Genomic DNA, 18,575 nt, shown 5'->3' on the forward strand with positions numbered 1-18,575 from the left:
GTATTTGGCACCTGGAGAGTCATTGGAGCAGTTTCAGAGGAATGGTGGGGGCCACCAAAACCAGTAGGTAGTGTGCTGAAGAGTCAGCAGGAAATGAGGACCGGGTAGGGGATTGGGGGAGAAAAAGGAAAACAGAGGCCAATAGCTACAAATGAATATAGGGTCCCAGAAGAAGATTTCACTAAAAGAAGAGATGCTCAGAATGTTTAGAAACAGAAGGGAATTCACTAGTAGAAAGAAAGAAGATGGGAAATACGGGTAGGAGTTTCTGAGAGTTGGGCTGTTATCCTGTTGGTCAGTTGGCAGTCTTTGTCTCTCTCCCCCTCCCCCTTTCCCTATGACAGGGGAGAGGCCACTTAACTCTTGAGTGTGCTAGGTCTCCAGGTAATGTTTGTGACAAATACTGCAGAACAGTGACCTATGGGACTTTGGGTTTCACCTGTTAGGGAGATGGTGAGTGCACTTTTGTTTGTATGAGGGATAGTTGCGTTATACTGGGAAAGAGCATACTGTTGCTATTGTTGTTGTCTGGAAATTTAAGCATGGAAAGCAGGGGTTTGAAAATGTTAAGTAGCCAGAGGGGTGTTCTGTAATGGATACTGCAGATTGGTTCACTCAACATATATTCCAACCTCTTTTTAGTGTACCTTCCTATACTGCAAGAGGTTGGAAAACTAAAAAGAGTATTTCCCAGTTTCTCTTGAAGCTAGGATTCCAGATGCAATTTAACTTCCACCAATCAGATATACTTACATGTCTGAGTTAAATATAAAGGGAAGCAGAGCATGAAGCACCTATTTTGCTGGTTAAAACCCTAGCAGAGTTGGCATGGTTCAGGGACAGCCAGCTTCCTTGATGTGGCAGGAAGATTCCTGGGTGTGCCAAGAGCCCCACCTCCAATGTACCCGTTAGCTATGTGGCTTTGAGAGGTGTTTCTGGAAACTCAACCTGGAGTCTAGGTCTTCTACTTTTCCAATGATACTGGAAGGCTTTCAATACCCTGTAGTATATACCTTTTTGCTTAAACTAGCTAGAATAGATTATTTGCTGCAACTAAACACTAATTAATATAACATCAAATTCAGGATAAGAAACTTTAGCAGAGGTCAGCAGCAAAACATGGCCCACTACCTGTTTTTGTAAATAAAGTTTTATTGGAAGACAGCCAGACTCCTTTGTTTATGTATTGTTTAGGGCTAAATTCACACTACAGAGGCAGAGTTGAGAAGTTGCAATAGAAAACACATGGCCCAGAAAGTATAAAATATTTACCATCTGGCCCTTTACAGAAAAAGTTTGCCGACCCCCATACTACATTGGAGGGCCAAGCTTTGCCAGACTGCCAGGACACAATGAAACAGACCTGTGTCACCCAGATAAAGAACATGTGGACTTTTCTTTGACTTCTCTGTGCTGGAAATGTTTAAAAATCCCAACTAAACAAACCCATGTTTATGGGTTGAAAGATTCAAAAAATGGCAAAAAAGTCAATTCTTTCTGATTCAATGCAATCCAACCAAAATCTCAACAATCCTTTTTTGTTGTTGAATTTTACAGGTTCAGTTCCAATATATCTATGGAAATATAAAGAGTCAGTGTAGTCAATACACTCATAAAGAAGACTATGGGAGGACTTGCTCAATCAGGTATCTTTCCTTAGTATAAAGCTACAATAACAAAGACAGTGTATTATTGGCACAATGTTAGACAAATTGCTATTGGAATGGGACAGACAGTCCCCAAACAGACACACCCAAATATGCTCACTTGATTCACAACAAGGGCAGCAGTCAGAGTAGTGGGAGAAGGATAGTCTTTATAATATATAGTGCTAGGAAAAATGACTGTTGACCGGAATAATGATTACATGGAAGTTTTCTTTTTTATTTATTCAACAACATACTTTGTTCTGTGTAGCTTTCTATGTAATATAATTATTAATATATTTTACAAGTTATTTTTTTATGTCACTATGATGTTTGACCCTCTTCTCTTCCACCATGACTCCCAGCCGTTTTACAGCTCTGTAACTTCACACATGCCTGAAATGTGTTCCCTCCGATTGAAGTGATCTGCTTATCCTTTTTTTAAAAACCTGCTAAAATTAAAATACATAACAATATTTATAGTATAATCCCAATTCCGTGTTAAAAAAATTATGGACTATAGTTAATAGTGCAATTATAAAAATGTTCTTTCATGAACCGTAACATGTACCACATTAATGCAAGGTGTGAATAATGTGGTGTTTTATGGGAATTCTGTATTTCATGCATGATTTTTCTGTAAACCTACAACTTCTTTAATAAAAAAACACTGAATATATTTACATATGTTTGCTTAAAGGGTGTGTGTATGTATACATATATATTCATACACAAATATCTAGTTTTGTGCTGTCCTATGCAATATCAACTCATGAGAGCAGTTTGTCTTAGATGTTCTTGTAATATATATATTCATAAATACATATACATATATGAATATACACACATACATACATATGTATATATGTGTGTGTTTAAATCTGTGACAATAACAAATGTCAGAATTGTTATACATTTTTTCTCTAGTGGATCAATCAGGAGACTCAGCTCTACCACTGGCTCTCAGCCAATAAGCACAAACTTGTCTAATTTACTGAGCTTTCCTCACTCTGAAGGCAACTTGACGGGACTTTTTACTTCTACTGTGTGCCAACATCTTCTTCTCTGGCAAACAGTGTTGACACATAATGACTGATTAAATTAGTACAAGTGATAGTGCTGGACTTGATGCAAAGAAATATGATGGATGTTAAAACCCAAGTTTTTGGCTTCTGGATGACCAAGAGAGCAGCGTAAGATGTCCCGGGTACTGTTCCCCCACAAAATCTTTGAACAACAAGCAAAAACTGGCAGAGCCAGTTCCTCAAAACTCTGGAATACAGTTAAAGGAAGGGTTGAAGTAACTGGGCAAGGGCTGAAACAAAAAAAATGGAGCTTTAAAAATTCTTCTCGCCAATGGCACCCATGCTGGCCCTCTTCCCTCTCCCCAGCATGATGTAGAACCAGTCTTCACTCCTACTGCAGGTCCCTGGCCCTGTTCTGGAGGTAGCAGAGTAACCAGTCTATTGGGTTTGCCCTCCCAGGACTTGCCCTGCAGGCAGAAGTAGTTTGTGGACAGCTAAAGAGCAGTACAAGAAACAATTAAGGCAAAGTGGCCTGGGAGAAAGGATTACTGCTTTAAGTTACACAACAGAGTACCCCAGAGAGGGAGACAGCCTATTTCATAGAGAGAAGAGGGGGCATTTGAATTCCTATAAATGGGGGAATTCCTAAGGCCAGAAGTAGGCATGAGCCCTGAACAAGAGGCAGTCTCAGAAATACTGGAGAGGACTCTGCACTTTGTATTTACTTGGGCTGATCTTCTTGATAGGAGGACTAAACTCTGAAAGAGAGCACCAGCCAACACAGAGCCAATTTACAAAGGCTGTGAAAGGTGTTTTTTATTTAATTATTTATTTATTTTGCATTGATTTTTTTGTTTTTATTAGCTCCTGACAGGAAATCTCTGTCATCTCTCTAGCTGGATACAATTTAAGGAACAGACAACTCAGGGACTAAATCCCAGAGTTAACATTTTAAAATACTAAAATGTACAGTGGCAGAAAAATATTACAAGACAAACAAAGAAGCAGGAAGTAATGGTCCATCCAAAGGTAGAAGACAAAAATCCAGAAGCAATCAGTGAAGAATACCACCAGACTTTGGACATACTGGACAAAAACTTTAAAAAAATGATCCTCAGTATGCTCAAGGAGATGAAGGAAAACACAGAGAAAGAACTAAAATATATCAGTAAAACAATGAATGAACAATATGAGAATTTCAGTAGAGACAGAAATTTTGAAAAGAACCAAACATAAATACCAGCATCAAAGACCACAAAAATTGAAATGAAAAATTCCGTAGAGAGTTTCAATAGCAGACTGGAACTGGCAGAAGAAAGAATTCAGGACCTAAAATAAAAGACAATTGAAATGATTCAGGGTGAGGAACAGAAAGAAGAAAGAATTTTAAAAAGGGAACAGAGCCCAAGAGAGATATGGTTCACCATCAAGAATACCAATATATGTATTATGGGACTCCCAAAGGAGAAGAAAGAGGTAAAGGGGCAGAATGAATATTCAAAGAAATAATGGAAGAAAACTTCCCAAATTTAATGAAAGACATGAATATGAATATTCAAGAAGCTCAATGAACACCAAACAGGCCAATCTCAAAGAGAACTATGCCCAGACACATAGTAGTCAAACTGCTGAATGCCAAGAGAAAGAAGAGAGTTCTGAAAGCTGCAAGAGAAAAGCAATGTGTTATATACAGGGAGTCCTGATAAGATTAAGTGCTAATTTCTCATCAGAAACTATGGAGGCAAGAAATCAGTGGGACAAAGTATTTAAAGTGCTGAAAGAAAACAATTGCCAACCAAAAATTCTGTATCTGATGAGCCTGTCTTTCAAAATGGCAGAGCAATTAAGACATTACCAACCATTGATTTATATATATATATCGCTGATAATTCTACACTGTCTTAGTTAACCTATGTCTATTGTAAGTCTTAAAATTGGGTAGAGAGCAATGCTAGTGGTCAATAAGAAGGCAAGGTAAGGGGTATGGGATGTTTGGGGTTTTCTTTTTACTTTTCATTTCTTTTTCTGGAGTAATGCAAATGTTCCAAAAATGATCATGGTGATGAATACACAAATATGTGATGATACTGTGAACCTTTGATTGTATAATTTGGATGGATTGTATGGTGTGTGAATACATCTCAATAAAATTACATCTAAAAAACATTTTAAAGCCAAAAAAAAAAAAGACATTATCAAATAACAAAAGCCGAGGGAGTTCATCACCACTAAACCTGCCCTACAGGTAAGGCTAAATGAAGTTCTTCAGGCTAAATGGGAAGGAGAGTAGACAGTGGATCAAAGCAGCATACAGAAATAAGGATCTCCAATAAACGTAATCATATGGGTGATTATAAATGACAATACTACGCACTGTATTTTTTTGGTATGCAACTCCACTTTTTATTTCTCACAGATTCTAAAATACAAATTAATAAAAAGTAACCACAAATTCATAGCTTTAGACATATGATGTTAAAGATATAATCTGTAACAAGCACAACAAAAAAAGGTGGAGGGGTAGAGGCATATAGGAACAGTATATGTGTATGCTATTGAAGTCAAATTGGTATCAAATCAAATGTGATTGTTATAGACTTAGGATGTTAAATTTTAGAACCAAAGTAACCATGGAAAATATATGAAAAAACATATACAGAAAGAAATGAGAAGGGACTCAAAATAGTAAAATACAAAAATTGAAATAGTTTTTATTTAGGAAGTAGGCATTAACAGAAGAGTTGAGGGACAAAAAGGCATAAGATTTATAAAGACCAAATAGCAAAATGGCAGAAGAAAGCCCTTCATTGTCAGTAGTTACTTTAAATGTAAATGGATAAAACTCTCCAGTCAAAAGGCAGAGATTGGCAGAATGGATTAAAAAAATAAATAGCATAACTATATGTTATTTACAAGAGACTCACCTTAAATTCAAAGACACAAGTAGGTTGAAAGCGAAAGGATGGAAAAAAAAACATATCATGCAAATGTAACCCAAAGAGATCTTAGGTAGCTATATTAATATCAGATAAAATAGACTTACAGTAAAAAACTGTTATGAGGGACAAAGAAGGTCACTATATTCTGATAAAGGGGTCAATTGAACAATAAGATATAACAATTATAAATACATAGGCACCTAATGGCAGAGCCACAAAATATATGAAGCATATATTGACAGACTTAAAGAGAGAAATAGATGGTTCTAACAATAATAGTAGGAGACTTCACTACACTACCTTCAATAATGGATAGAACATTTAGACAGAAGATCAATAAGGAAATAGAAGACCTGAACAGTACTATAAACCAACAAGATCTAGCAGATATCTATAGAATACTCCATCCAATAGCAGCAGAATGCACATTCTTCTCTAGTGCACATGAATCATTCTCCAGGATAGACCATACTTTACATCACAAAACAAGTCTCAATAAGTTGAAAAATATTGAAATCAAACAATGTATCTTCTCTGTCCACAAAGGAATGAAGCTAGAAATAAATAACAGAGTGACAACTGGAAAATTCATGAATATGTGGAAGTTAAATAATGTACTCTTAAACAACTAATGAGTCAAAGAAGAAATCACAATGGAAATTAAAAAATATCTTGAGATAAATGAAAATGAAAACACAACACACCAAAACTTATGGGATGTAGCAGAGGCAGCACAAGAGAAAAATTTATAGCTCTAAATGCTTACATTAAAACAGAACAAAGATCTCAAATCAAAGACATAACCTTAAAACTGGAGGATATAGAAAAAGAAGAGCTAACTAAATCCCAAGTAAGCAGAAGGAAAGAAACAACAAAGATCAGAGCAGAGGTAAATTAAATTGAGAACAAAAAACAATTGAGAGAATCAACAAAACCAGAAGTTGGTTCTTTGAAAATATCAATAAACTTGACAAACCTTTAGCTACACTGACAAGGAAAAAAGAGAGGACACAAGTAAAAGAGAAAGGAAAGGAAGACTTTACTACCAACCTCACAGAAATAAAAACAGGATAATAAAAGGATAACGTGAATAAGCGTATGCCAACAAATTAGATGACCTAGATGATATGGACAAATTCCTGAAAACACACAACTTACCTACACTGAATCCAGAAGAAATAGGAGATCTCAAGAGACCAATAACAAGAGATTGAATCAGTCATCAAAAACCTCCCAACAAAGAAAAGTACAAGACCTGATAGCTTCACTGGTGAATTTTAGCAAACATTCCAAGAAGCATTAACACCACAAGAAAATTACAGACCAATATCCCTATGAATATAGATACAAAAATCCTTAACAAAATATTGGCAAACTGAATTGAATAGCACATTAAAAGAATTATACACTGTGATCAAATGGGTTCTATCATAGGTAAGCAAGGGTTCAACATAAGAAAAGCAATTAATGTTAAACACCACCTTAATGAATGGGGAGAAAAACACATGATCATCTCAATCAACACAGAAAAGGCATTTGACAAAAGCCAGCACCTCGTCTTGATAAAACAGAAAACTAGGAATAGACGGAAACATCCTTAACATGAAAAAAGGGCATATATGAAAACCCACAGCTAACATTATACTCAATGGTGACTGAAAGTTTTCTTCCTAAGATCAGGATCAAGACAAAGATATTCACTGTCACTGCTGTCATTTAATACTGTACTGGAATTTCTAGCAAGAGCAATTAGGCAAGAGACAGAAATAAAAGGCATCCAAATTGGAAAGGAGGAAGTAAAACTTTCCCTATTTGCAGATGACATGATCCTATATACAGAAAATCCTGAAAAATCCACTACAAAGCCCCTAGAGCTAATAACTGAATTCAGCTAAATGGTGGAGTACAAAGTCAATACCCCAAAACCAGTAGTGTTCTAGACACAAGTAATGAAAATCAGAAGAAAACAGAAAAAAATCCCATTTACAATAGCAACTACAAGAATCAAATATCTAGGAATAAACCTAACCATGGATATAAAGGACTTGTATACAGAAAATTAGGAAACATTGCTAAAAGAATCAAAGAAGACCTAAATAAATGGAAGGACATTCTGTGTTCATGGGTTAAGAGACTAAATATTGTTAAGATGTTAATAATACCCAAAGCAATATACAGATTCAACATGCTGCCAATCAAAATTCCAACAACCTTCTTTTCAGAAGTGGAGAAAACTATCATCTAATTTACACAGAAGGGTAGGGGGCCCCAAATACCCAAGGCCATCTTGAAAAGAGCAAAGTTGAAAGAACTTACACTTCCCAATCTTAAAACTTATTACAAGGCCACAGTAATCAAAACAGAATGGTACTGGCAGATGGACAGACATGTAGACCACAGGAATAGAATTGAGAGTTCAGAAATAACTTATGGCCAACCGATTTTGACAAGGGGGCAAAGATCATTTAATTGGGAAAGAACAGTCTCTTCTACAACTGGTGCTGGGAAAATTGGATCTCCATATGCAAAAGAATGAAGGTGAGTCCCTACCTCTCACCACATAGAAAAATCAACTCATAATGGATCAACGGCCTAAATATAAGAGACAGAATTATAAAACACCAAGAAGAAAAGGTAATGAAGGAAGCATCTTCATGATCTTGTGTTAGGCAATGTGTTAGACTTTACACCCAAAGCACAAGCAACAAAAGAAAAAATAGATAAATGGAACCTCATCAAAATTAAGAACTTTTGTGCCTCAAAGGACTTTATCATAAAATTAAAACAATGACCTACACAATGGGAGAAAATGTTTGGAAACCACACATCTGATAAGGGTTTAATAGCCAAAATTTATAAAGAAATTCTACAACTCAACACCAAATAGACAAACAACCCAATTTAAAAATGAGCTAAAAACTTGAATTTATAATTTCTCTAAGAAAGTAATACTAACTGTATATTAGTGGCCAAAAGGCACATGAAAAAATGCTTAACATAATTAGCCATTATGGAAATGCAAATCCAAATGACAGGGAGATACCATTTCACAACCACTGGAATGGCTACTATTAAAAATTAAAAAATAGGAAGTATCTGAAATGATGGATGCAGCCCTGATTCAGTTTTGCTCTTGTTTCCAAAAGGAATTTCCCTCTTCAGATTTTTGCTTCCAGCACCCCTGGCTCTCTGCACTACTCTGACATGCTTTCTAATGGAGGCTGGGCCACAAGAACAAACACAAGTGGCAAACACCATATTGGGCTTTCTTACCGGGTCAAGCCAAAGTATCTGGTTTATAACAGGTACTCAATAAGAGCTTGTAGGATGGCTGGATGGCTGGATCAGTTAATCTGTCAGTCAATTAATCTTTCCTCCTCAATCTGCTCAGCCTCAGATCTTCCAGATCTTAGAATAATAGTAACATACTATTCACCTACCAAGAAAGAAATCAGTAAATCATTCTTACATTTTCCCCCCTCATTCAAACCAATCCCCTCACACTTCCACCCAACTAAGCATTAAGTCCTAGTAATTATTGTTTCCTAAACTCTTCTCATATCTTTCCCATTCTCTCCATGCCCCTGCCTTTCTCTTAATTCTTCATCTCTTCTTTCCTTCTTAGATTACTATAAATCCCGTAAGAATTTGGGAGAATTCATTGCCTCCCAGAATCCTTCCCTCTGCACTATCTCCAGAGAGATCTTTTTGCAATGGAAAACTGATCCTGTCATTATTTTGCTTAAAGATCGCCTTGATTTTACCCTATTCCTTCAAGAAAAAATTCAATCTTATTAGAATAACATTCCAGGCCTCCTGTGATCTAGTCCCTTCTTTTACAACATCTGCCTCTACCAGATCCCCATGTATGCTCTTCAGAGCTTTGATATCCAAATATGTGCAACTGTCAAGATATTTCTTACCTCTGTGTTCTACCTGCTTGGAATATACTCCTCTCTACCCCAGCTGTCTAAATCAATAGCTCCTTTTATGTTTAAAACACAGCTCAAGGATCATATTTGTCAAAAAGCATTTCCTTTTATCTCCAGGCTGAGTTATGCCCTCATATGCCCAAAATATCTCACAGCACTCTTGTCTGCTTTGCTGACCTGTAGCTTCAGAAGGCTTCCACCTCATTTCCCCAGACTTCTCCAGCTCAATAAATTGGCCAAGTTACTACAACCAGAAACCTGAGACATCACTGACACTTCCTCTCCCTCTTCTACCGTCACTTCTCAGCTATCACCAAATCTGGTCTATTTCAACCTCCAAAACACATCTCGAATTGTTCCACTTTTCCTTTCTACCACATTTCCACCCTAAATTGACATCTTTCACCTGTTCTACCACACTGCCTCCTAACTAGTCTCCTATTTCCATTCTTAGTCAGTGTAATCTATTCTCCACTCAGCAGCCAGAATGATTTTAATACATACATCTGATCAAGTTACTCCCTTTTACAACTCTTCATTGGCTTCCTGTTATACTTAGAATCAAAATTTCTTAATTATGACAAATAATTCCTTTCATGATCTGTCTCCTTCAGCTCCAATCTCATCTCATGCCCTTCTCCTCTTTGCTCCCCTGCTTTCCTCTCAACATGGGTCTTCATGGATCTTTTTTTAATTTTTCAAACTTGCTCAGGATTCTCCTACTACAGGATCTATGGAAAAATTCTATTGCAGTTTTGAAGTATGTGTTAGATGACAATCTTTTCTTATTATTAGAGAACTTGTACGTAGTATCATATACTAGCCAAAATTCTAGTTGATGGACAATGGAAATGCCCCCAAACTGGGGAATAACAACATATGAATCATAGTCATGTGATTGATATGATTGAATCCTATGAAATCATCAAATATAATGAGTAATTTTAATGACATGATAAAATACTCCATAATAACTGAAATAGTAGATGATACAACAGCAAATATAAAATGATCTCAGCTTTGTAAAATAATTATTTTTATTTGCTTAAAATATACATTTTTAATGATTCCATAATCATTATAGAAAAGGATATATATATAGGTATACACATATATACATTCTTATACATCTATCATCTGCTCATAACTAATTGCTACCTTTTTAGTATACTTCTTGCTACTATACTTCTTTCTAATCTGTCTTCTCTATACTTCTCAGTACCTACAACAGGTCCTTGAACATAGTAAATGTTTAATTACTAAGGAAAAAAAAAAAAGAAAGCAAAAACAGGACAAAACAAAACAAAAAAGAATGAGGGGGAAAGTGCTTCTATCAGGTAGAAAAACACAAATACACAAACGGAACCTCACCTGGCACTTGCTTTTTTATCTTGCGGTCCCCATGTCTCTACCTGATTGCCATGAAGATAGGGTTAATGAATGCTCTGCCTTTGGCCAACATACATAACCTTATGGTAGGTATTTAATATTAACTTAACTCTCCTACTCTTTATCTTCCCTTTGTTACATATTTCAAATCCACTATTTATTTTACTTATTTTATTTTACTTAAACTTATATTGTACATATTTAATTGAGCATCTTAAATCCCAATTCTGAGGTGATAAGAATTTTTTTTTCTTTCTTTTTAAGGAGGGGGAAGTAGTACATATGCTACTGATAACATAACAGAACCAGTTCCTAGGGAATAAAAAGAGAAATTAGCCTTCTAAATTAAACAGCTTTTATTCCCCAAACAGCTTTTCATGAAGATGAAAATACTGTTTTTCACTTCCATTCACACATATTTTAAAAAAGAGAACTGAATCTTGCTATAAAATTTTGACAATTCTGATAATAGTTTTAGTCACTGTACAGTTTTAAAAACTGTAGAATATTCTTTGAACCAGCTCCTTAGTTTTTCTTCTTCCCATTTACACTGTAACTGGTATCATTCAAAAAGTCTCCAAATAGAGGACTATTGCTTTGTTAACGAATTGCCAAGAAACCCCAATTTACTGCATAGTCCTTTCCGTAAACTGGATGATATTTTTCTTTCATTTTCTATATTTAAAAATGAGAACTGGGTGGAAATCTGGGTAGCGGGGTATGTTGGAGTTCTAGGCATTGCTTTTTTTTTTTTTTTAATTTTTGCAAGTTTCCTGTAAATTTGAAGTAATTTCAAAACAAAAAGTTAAAAAGAGAGAGAAAAATTAAAAAGAGAAAGAAAGAGAGAGAAAGAGGGCAAATTTTCTTCAAATCAGGAAGAGATTTTATAAAACATACAATTTAAGGGCAAACTGTATATGTTATCAAAATGAGATTCAAGAAAAAGATGGTTGTACATTTTTAAAATTAAATGGTTCTAACAACCAACAACATTTTAAAGGGGCCATAAACTACATGGTATACTAGAGAAGGCAGTTAGTATCTAACAGCACCCCACCCCAAACAGGACTATGGCAGTAAAGCTGGGCTCAGCCACGAAGTGACGTGTCAGTACACAAAGGTCCTGTAATCTGGAGTATTTAAGTCAGTCTGATACATTTTGATGAGTCAGCATGACTGTGCTTCTCTCCCTCCCCACTCCCCACCACCACTTACCTCCTTTTTTCCCCTTTCTCCTTAGCTTTCTTAAAATATGTGTATCTTACCTCATTCACAAATCCTCTGAAACAGATTACAAAAAGAATAAAAATACACAAGTGAGGGAAACACAGTGAAAGGAAGATAAGGACAGAAAAATAATTATGCTAGAGGTTAGATTAGCATACAAATATGTTTGTCTCGAAGTCCTTTATTGTCACCTGACATGGGCTGCAAATTGGGCTCTATAAGCTTCTTAGGAGCTAAAGACTAAAAGGGCAAGGAAATTGGTTATAAGATTCACAGGGCACAAAAGATAAAAACAAACAAGCTATTTAGGAGCAGCACAGCTTTTCCTGCAGGGAGACCTGGAGACTACCACACCCATCTTAGTATAGAATGTATCTATTCAAAGGTCCTCCCTTTATTTCTATACATTTCTGGCCTAAATAATCTATGATCAAATGATGGTGATCACAGGATCCACCAACTTTAAATAAAAATTTTATAATGATAGTTTTTTAGTTATATCTGACTCCATATTTGAGGAACACTAAAATAAGGAAATAACACTTTTTTTAGCACAAAAAGAAAAGAAATGGGAAGCTTGCCAAAGTATTAGATAGAACTACTCATGAGTCAATTTCCACATTCTCTATGAGGCCATCTATGATGGCCTTACTCCCTACTCTCCACTCTCACCAAACTCAACGGCGACTCAGTTTTATCCCCAGGTGCAATCTCTGAACTTTTTGTTATCACACTTTTTGATTCCTATTTATAAAACTTCTGATATTTGTATATTTACTTAAAACTTGTACTAACGTACTAATCCATTAAATATTAATCATCCTCAATTTCTTCCTCTTTTTTTTTAAGGTAAAAATTAGAAATGGAGGTTCTATTTTCTTCCCTCAAGCCAGTGTCTCATTGTGGAGATCCGTGTCCCAAAGCACCACAGACAGTACCTTGCACATCGTGAGCACTCAGTATACATTGACTGACTGAAAGACTGCTGTGTGGCATTTAACGTTCACTCTACATGGGCCAGTGCAGCAGGGAGGGTTCCCCTCTAATCATGAACTTATCAGAGTATCACACCCCCCCACATCTTGAGTTAGGCATGGCTGTATAACTTGCTCTGGCCATTGAGATAATATGAGTAGAAATGACATGTGTCTCTTCTGAAGAAGTCTTCATGTACCCTCCCCCTTTGCTACAAGTAGTTTCACTTGAGTTGGTGGAGCATCCATCATCCAAAGTCTCAAAGTGAGGGCAAAGCGGAGCAGAGGCCCCACCTATCCATGGTAGACATTCAGCATGAGCAAGAAATAGATCTGTTGTATTCTAAGCTACTGAGATGACAGGGTTATTTCAAGAGCACAATTTAACCTACTTGACTGATAAACTCTCCTAAAGGAAAACAGGCAAATTACATATATCCCTTTATGCATAAAGATGTTCATTCTTGTGTTTCATTCTGACAGCGTAACAGAACCTCCATATCCAACAATAAGAAAGTTTAGAAAGGGTTTATAATATTACGTGAAAAAAGGCAGGCTCTAAAACTGAATGTACAACATCGACATTACTATAGAATAAACAAATAACAAATTATCTACAGCAGTTTTCTTAAGGAGGGGAATAGGACTCAAGGGATTTTTGTTTTGTTTGTTTCAATTATCTGGGTTCTTCCCAACCTAAGTTCTCTACAGTAAGCATAAATTCCTTTTGTGATGCAATAAATTAAATTTAAAAGCAGATGGTCTTGTTTCTACACAAGTTACTTGTATTCCACAACACCTTACTAAAATAACTTGTTTTGCTTTATGTTAGTCCAGTGTGGAAAACCACAGAAAACCACATCTCCTTCACAGATGCAAAAACTCAGGTTTTCCTCCAGGCAGCATAACGAGTTTATCATAGTGAGACTTTCTGATTACCCCATCGTAGGAGCAGTATCAACCGTGAAAAGCACATGAGCTGTTTGTTTGAGTAGATTTGTATGTTATTTATAATGTATTCATGACTCTGAACCCCTACACTCCCCAGTTCTTTCCTTTGATGTTTCTGGCTTCTGTGGTTTCTCAACAGCCCAGCAAATAGGAGGGTTCAAGGCAGAACAAGTGCTGAAGCAGAAATCTGGAGATGTGAGTTCCAGCCTGGGCTTTGTCAGGGATATCCTCAAGATCTATATCTGTGAAATGGAAGAAGTAAGTCCCTATTTCCCTCACACTTGAACTCTGGTATATATTATTATAGCACTCTACTTATCCCCCATGACACCTAACACAACTGCAATTAAATAACTTTATTTAATTATTTCTTTCATTACTGGCCCCTACCCTTATATTAGGCAGGGTCTGTGCTGTCTTCTTTGCTGTTATACTTCTAACATCTAGCATTATAAATATTTTATTGATTCAACAAATATTTACCAAGATCCTAAAATATGCCAGGCACTGATCTAGGCAATGAGGATACAGTAATGAACAATCCACAGTCCTGTCCTTATAAATCTTACATTCTAGTGGGAAAGACAGACAATATTTAATATATCAGAAAGCAATATGTGCTAGTAAGGAAAATAAGAGGGCTTGTTGTTGGTTGAATAATGGCCAACCAATGATATCCAGTCCTAATATCTGGAATTTGTAAATGTTACTTTATTTGGAAAAAGAGTCTTTGCAGACGTAAATAAATTAAGGATTTTGAGATGAGGAGATTACCCTGAATTATCTGGATGGGCCCCAAATGCCATCAAAAGTGTCCTTATAAGACAGAAGGAGATAAGAGAACACACACACAGAGGAGGCTATATGAAGACAGCAGCAGAGATTGGAAGGTTGTGGTCATAAGCTCTTGAATGCCAGAGCAGCCACAGAAGCTAGAAAAGGCAAAGAATGGATTCTCCCCTAGAGCCTCCGGAGGAAGCATGAACCTGCCAACACTGTGATCTTGGGCTTCGGGTCTCCAGCACTGTGAGAAATAAAATTCTGTCATTTTAAGCCACCAAGGCTATGGTAATTTGTTAGTGCAGCCTCAGGATATTAATACAGAGCTAATGGAACAGAGAGGGAACTGGTGGGGGGGAGTTAAGGGTGCTATTTTAGATAGGGTGGTCAGGCAGGGTGCCTCTGAGGAGGGACGAGAACAGGGAAGTGAGGAAGTACACCCTGTGGTGGTCCAGCAGAGGCCTGCCACAGGCAAGAGAACGGAAGCAAGAGCAGTGTCGCTGCAGTGGGGTGAGAGAGAGGGAAGGTAGGAGATGAGATCAGAGAGGTAGTCAGAGGCTAGATCATGGAGGGCTTGTAAGAGTTTTGTTTTTATGATTCTGACGAAAAGCCACCAGAGAGGTTTGAAGAGAAGTGAAAGTAATGATTATGTTTGAAAAAAAAAATCACTGTTGTTTGGACAAAGACTATAGTGGAGCAGCGTAAGGGGCAGAGAGAATAAACATGAGATGTTACAGTCATTTGATGAGAGGGGACTGTGGTATGGGTAAGATAGGGTGGGAGGTATAGTCAAATCTGAGATATCTTTTTAAGTTAGCATCAACAGAATTTTCAGGATGTTTGGATGTGATGTCCGAGCTAAAAAGAGGAGTCAAGGATGAGTCCTTGAATTTCAGTCTGGTTGAATGATGGTAATGTTTTTGAGATAAGGAAAGTAACAGAGGGAGAAGCAGAAAGGAGGAGTGAGTGGGTTTGGTATCAGTAATTTTGTTTTGTACAAATTAAGTTTTAAATGCTTATTAGATTTCCAAGTGTAGATGTTGAATAAGCAGTTTGATATATGCATCTGGGATTCAGGAGAATTGTAAAACTAGAGATAAAAATTTGGAAGTCAGCTTACAGATGGCATTTATAGCCATGGAATTAAGCATGGCGTATGGCCTAGGGAAAAAGTATGGCTAGAGAGAGAATATGGCACTCTAACCTCTGGTGGCTGAGAAAAGCCAGGGGACACAGAAAGAGAGACAAGTGAAGTGGAAGGAAATGCAGGAGGATGTGGTGAGAAACCAAGTGAAGGAAGAATATCAAGGAGCAGGGAGTTATTAACTGTGTCAAATGGTCCTGAGGGGTCAGGAAAGATGAGAACTGGATACAGACACTGGATTTGGCAAGATGGTCATTGGTGACACTGACAACAACTGAGGGGTAATGGAGACAAAAAGCCTGAGATGAGAGGAAAGAGGAATGGATAAGCCTAGAGAGGCAAGTCTTTCAAAGAGGTATTTCTCTAAAAGGGAGCAAAGAAATAGGGTGTGACCTTAAGGGGATATGTGATCTAGGGGGGATTATTTAAAGACAAGATTCATCAGCAGATATTTATTAAATGAATAAATAAAAAATTCCATGAGGGCAAATGACTCAATAGTATTAACATGGTTTATACTTCAAGTTCCATACAAAGGGACATATAAGTAACATCATTTTCTTTGCTTCAAAAGTAGGTAAGTCATTCTAGTCATTCTACACCTGCTCATCTATTTCCAGATTTGGGGATAAAGAATTTTCTTCTTTACTATTAGAAGCAAGATTTTTTAAAATGAGATATAAAATGAAGTCAACTCCATTTACAAACCATATACTGCTTATAGAGTCAAAATGTAAAGACCATGCTTTTTAAACTTTTTTTTTTTTTTTTTTTGGTTTACTGCTGTGAAAATCTGAAGAGGTCCTAACTAATGTAATACTAAAAGTAGCTCACAGGTGTCAGCCCAAATTAGCTTTTGGACAAGAAATCAAACAAGACATTCAAGTCAAAACCTTCAGCATTGGTTCTGCGTGTCTGGCTGAGGCTCATGGAGCACTTTTAAGATACTTAAGACTCGGGGCTATTTGCTTACGGTTCTGAGGTTTCTTTAACAAAATAGGTTTTCTAGTCAAAATGAAACCTAAGAAAAATCAGATAGTTGCCTGGATTTTCCCTTCAGAGCATGGCAGCTGACTAAAAGGATGAAGGTGGGCCTGCCCCAGACCCTCTTAGACAGCAGCGCCCTCCGCGCGGGACCTCCGGTGCGCCAGACCCTGGTCGCCTGGATCGGGTTGCCTGGGGATACCCCGCCCCTGAGCCCACCTGCTGATAGCGACCACCGCTCCCGCGCAAGCTCAGGGTACTTGCCTGGAAAGCGGGCGGCGCGCGGTCAGTCCCGTGGCTTTTCTTCTTCCCTTCCACTGAGCGAACCCAGTGGGTGTGTGACTTCCCCCAGGCGTCGGGAGGCGGGGTTGTCCACTATGTGCTGAGCCGCCAATCCCGTCCCAGCAACCACAGCCCCTTGTGCTGACTGTCCGACAGGCCAGGACGCGCGGAAGTCGGGGACTGGCGAGTCCCCCACCCATTGGAGACGCGCCGACACTTAACCCTCCGAGGTCGCCGCTCGCCAGGAGACTCGCTGCATCCGGCCTGACAGGCTCCGCTGCTCCCGAGGGGATGCCACCAGTCAGGGCGCAGCGAGACTGCAGGCTCGGCCTGAGACGCCGCGATGAGGGTGGAGGCGGTCTGGCGGGTGCCAGTCAGAGGTTAACTTGGTTGGACTGCTTTCCGCATAAGGAAGAAGCCGGGCAAGAAGGCGGAAGAAAGGATATCGTGATGGGGCACTGTGCACGGAAGGAAATGTGGGCTCTACAGAGCTTCTTTTTTGTAATGTCCCTCAGAAGCCCCGACTTCGAGGCCCAGTGGGGAAAGGAAATCCACTGTGCTTCGCCTTACAGACCTGGGTGCAGGGATAGGGGACTGCAACCTCCGCGCCTGCCCGACGCCTACCAACACCGGGCGGGCAGCAAAGCCCGGTTTGCTATTCGATAGTCCTCCAAACTCTGCAGGGAAGGAAGCAGCCAGGCTTACCCAAACAAACACTAAACCCTTCCAACGTGTTTCCATTTTTCCGGTTTCCCAGGATGGTCCCTTAGGCTGTCACTGAGAACTGCTGTCAACCACACCCCTGGCTAGGGGTGCAAGGCGCATCACCCCTTCGAACAAAAAGCCTCCCTGAGAAGGATCCCTTTTCTCAGTTTTCTACTCTCTTGTCAAAGGTGGGGACTTCAGAGACCATGGATAATAAAATTGTATTGAAGGTCCATACCCGGGTCTTAGTGACAAGTTATTTACTCCTCCTTTCCCGCCACCAGGAAGGATCATTGGAGATAGGCACTGGCAAATAGTAATTACTTGGTGAACCCGTTTTGTAGTGAAAAATACAGTGCTAAGCATTAGTATTAATAGCATAAGTATTAAGTATTAAATAAATGTCAACACTTCATTATCCACTGACAGTTGGTTTCCCTTTATCTCACCTTCCCAACAATTCCACTTAAATTTCCTCTGTGCTGCTAAATCCAATTAATGCTTTTGTTGCCCTTATTTCCCTTAGGGATCTCTCTTTGGCAACTGACAAAGTTGACTGTTGCCCCTCCAAATAGTCTATTTCTTTGATGTAAGTAA

At 38.1% G+C, this 18,575-nt stretch overlaps 1 protein-coding gene across 1 annotated transcript in view; it reads right to left on the reverse strand.

Annotated features, from left to right (window-relative positions):
- Positions 1-17,717, reverse strand: part of TICAM2 (toll like receptor adaptor molecule 2) — a 37,545-nt gene extending 19,828 nt beyond the window's left edge. The window contains exon 1 of the mRNA XM_037801159.1: positions 17,256-17,717. The gene's annotated coding sequence lies outside the window, so the exon portion shown is untranslated. The remainder of the gene's footprint in view (positions 1-17,255) is intronic.
- Positions 17,718-18,575: the final 858 nt, after the last annotated feature.

The sequence above is a fragment of the Choloepus didactylus genome, chromosome 13 (assembly GCF_015220235.1).
Source record: "Choloepus didactylus isolate mChoDid1 chromosome 13, mChoDid1.pri, whole genome shotgun sequence".
In the NCBI taxonomy this organism is placed as follows: domain Eukaryota; kingdom Metazoa; phylum Chordata; class Mammalia; order Pilosa; family Megalonychidae; genus Choloepus; species Choloepus didactylus.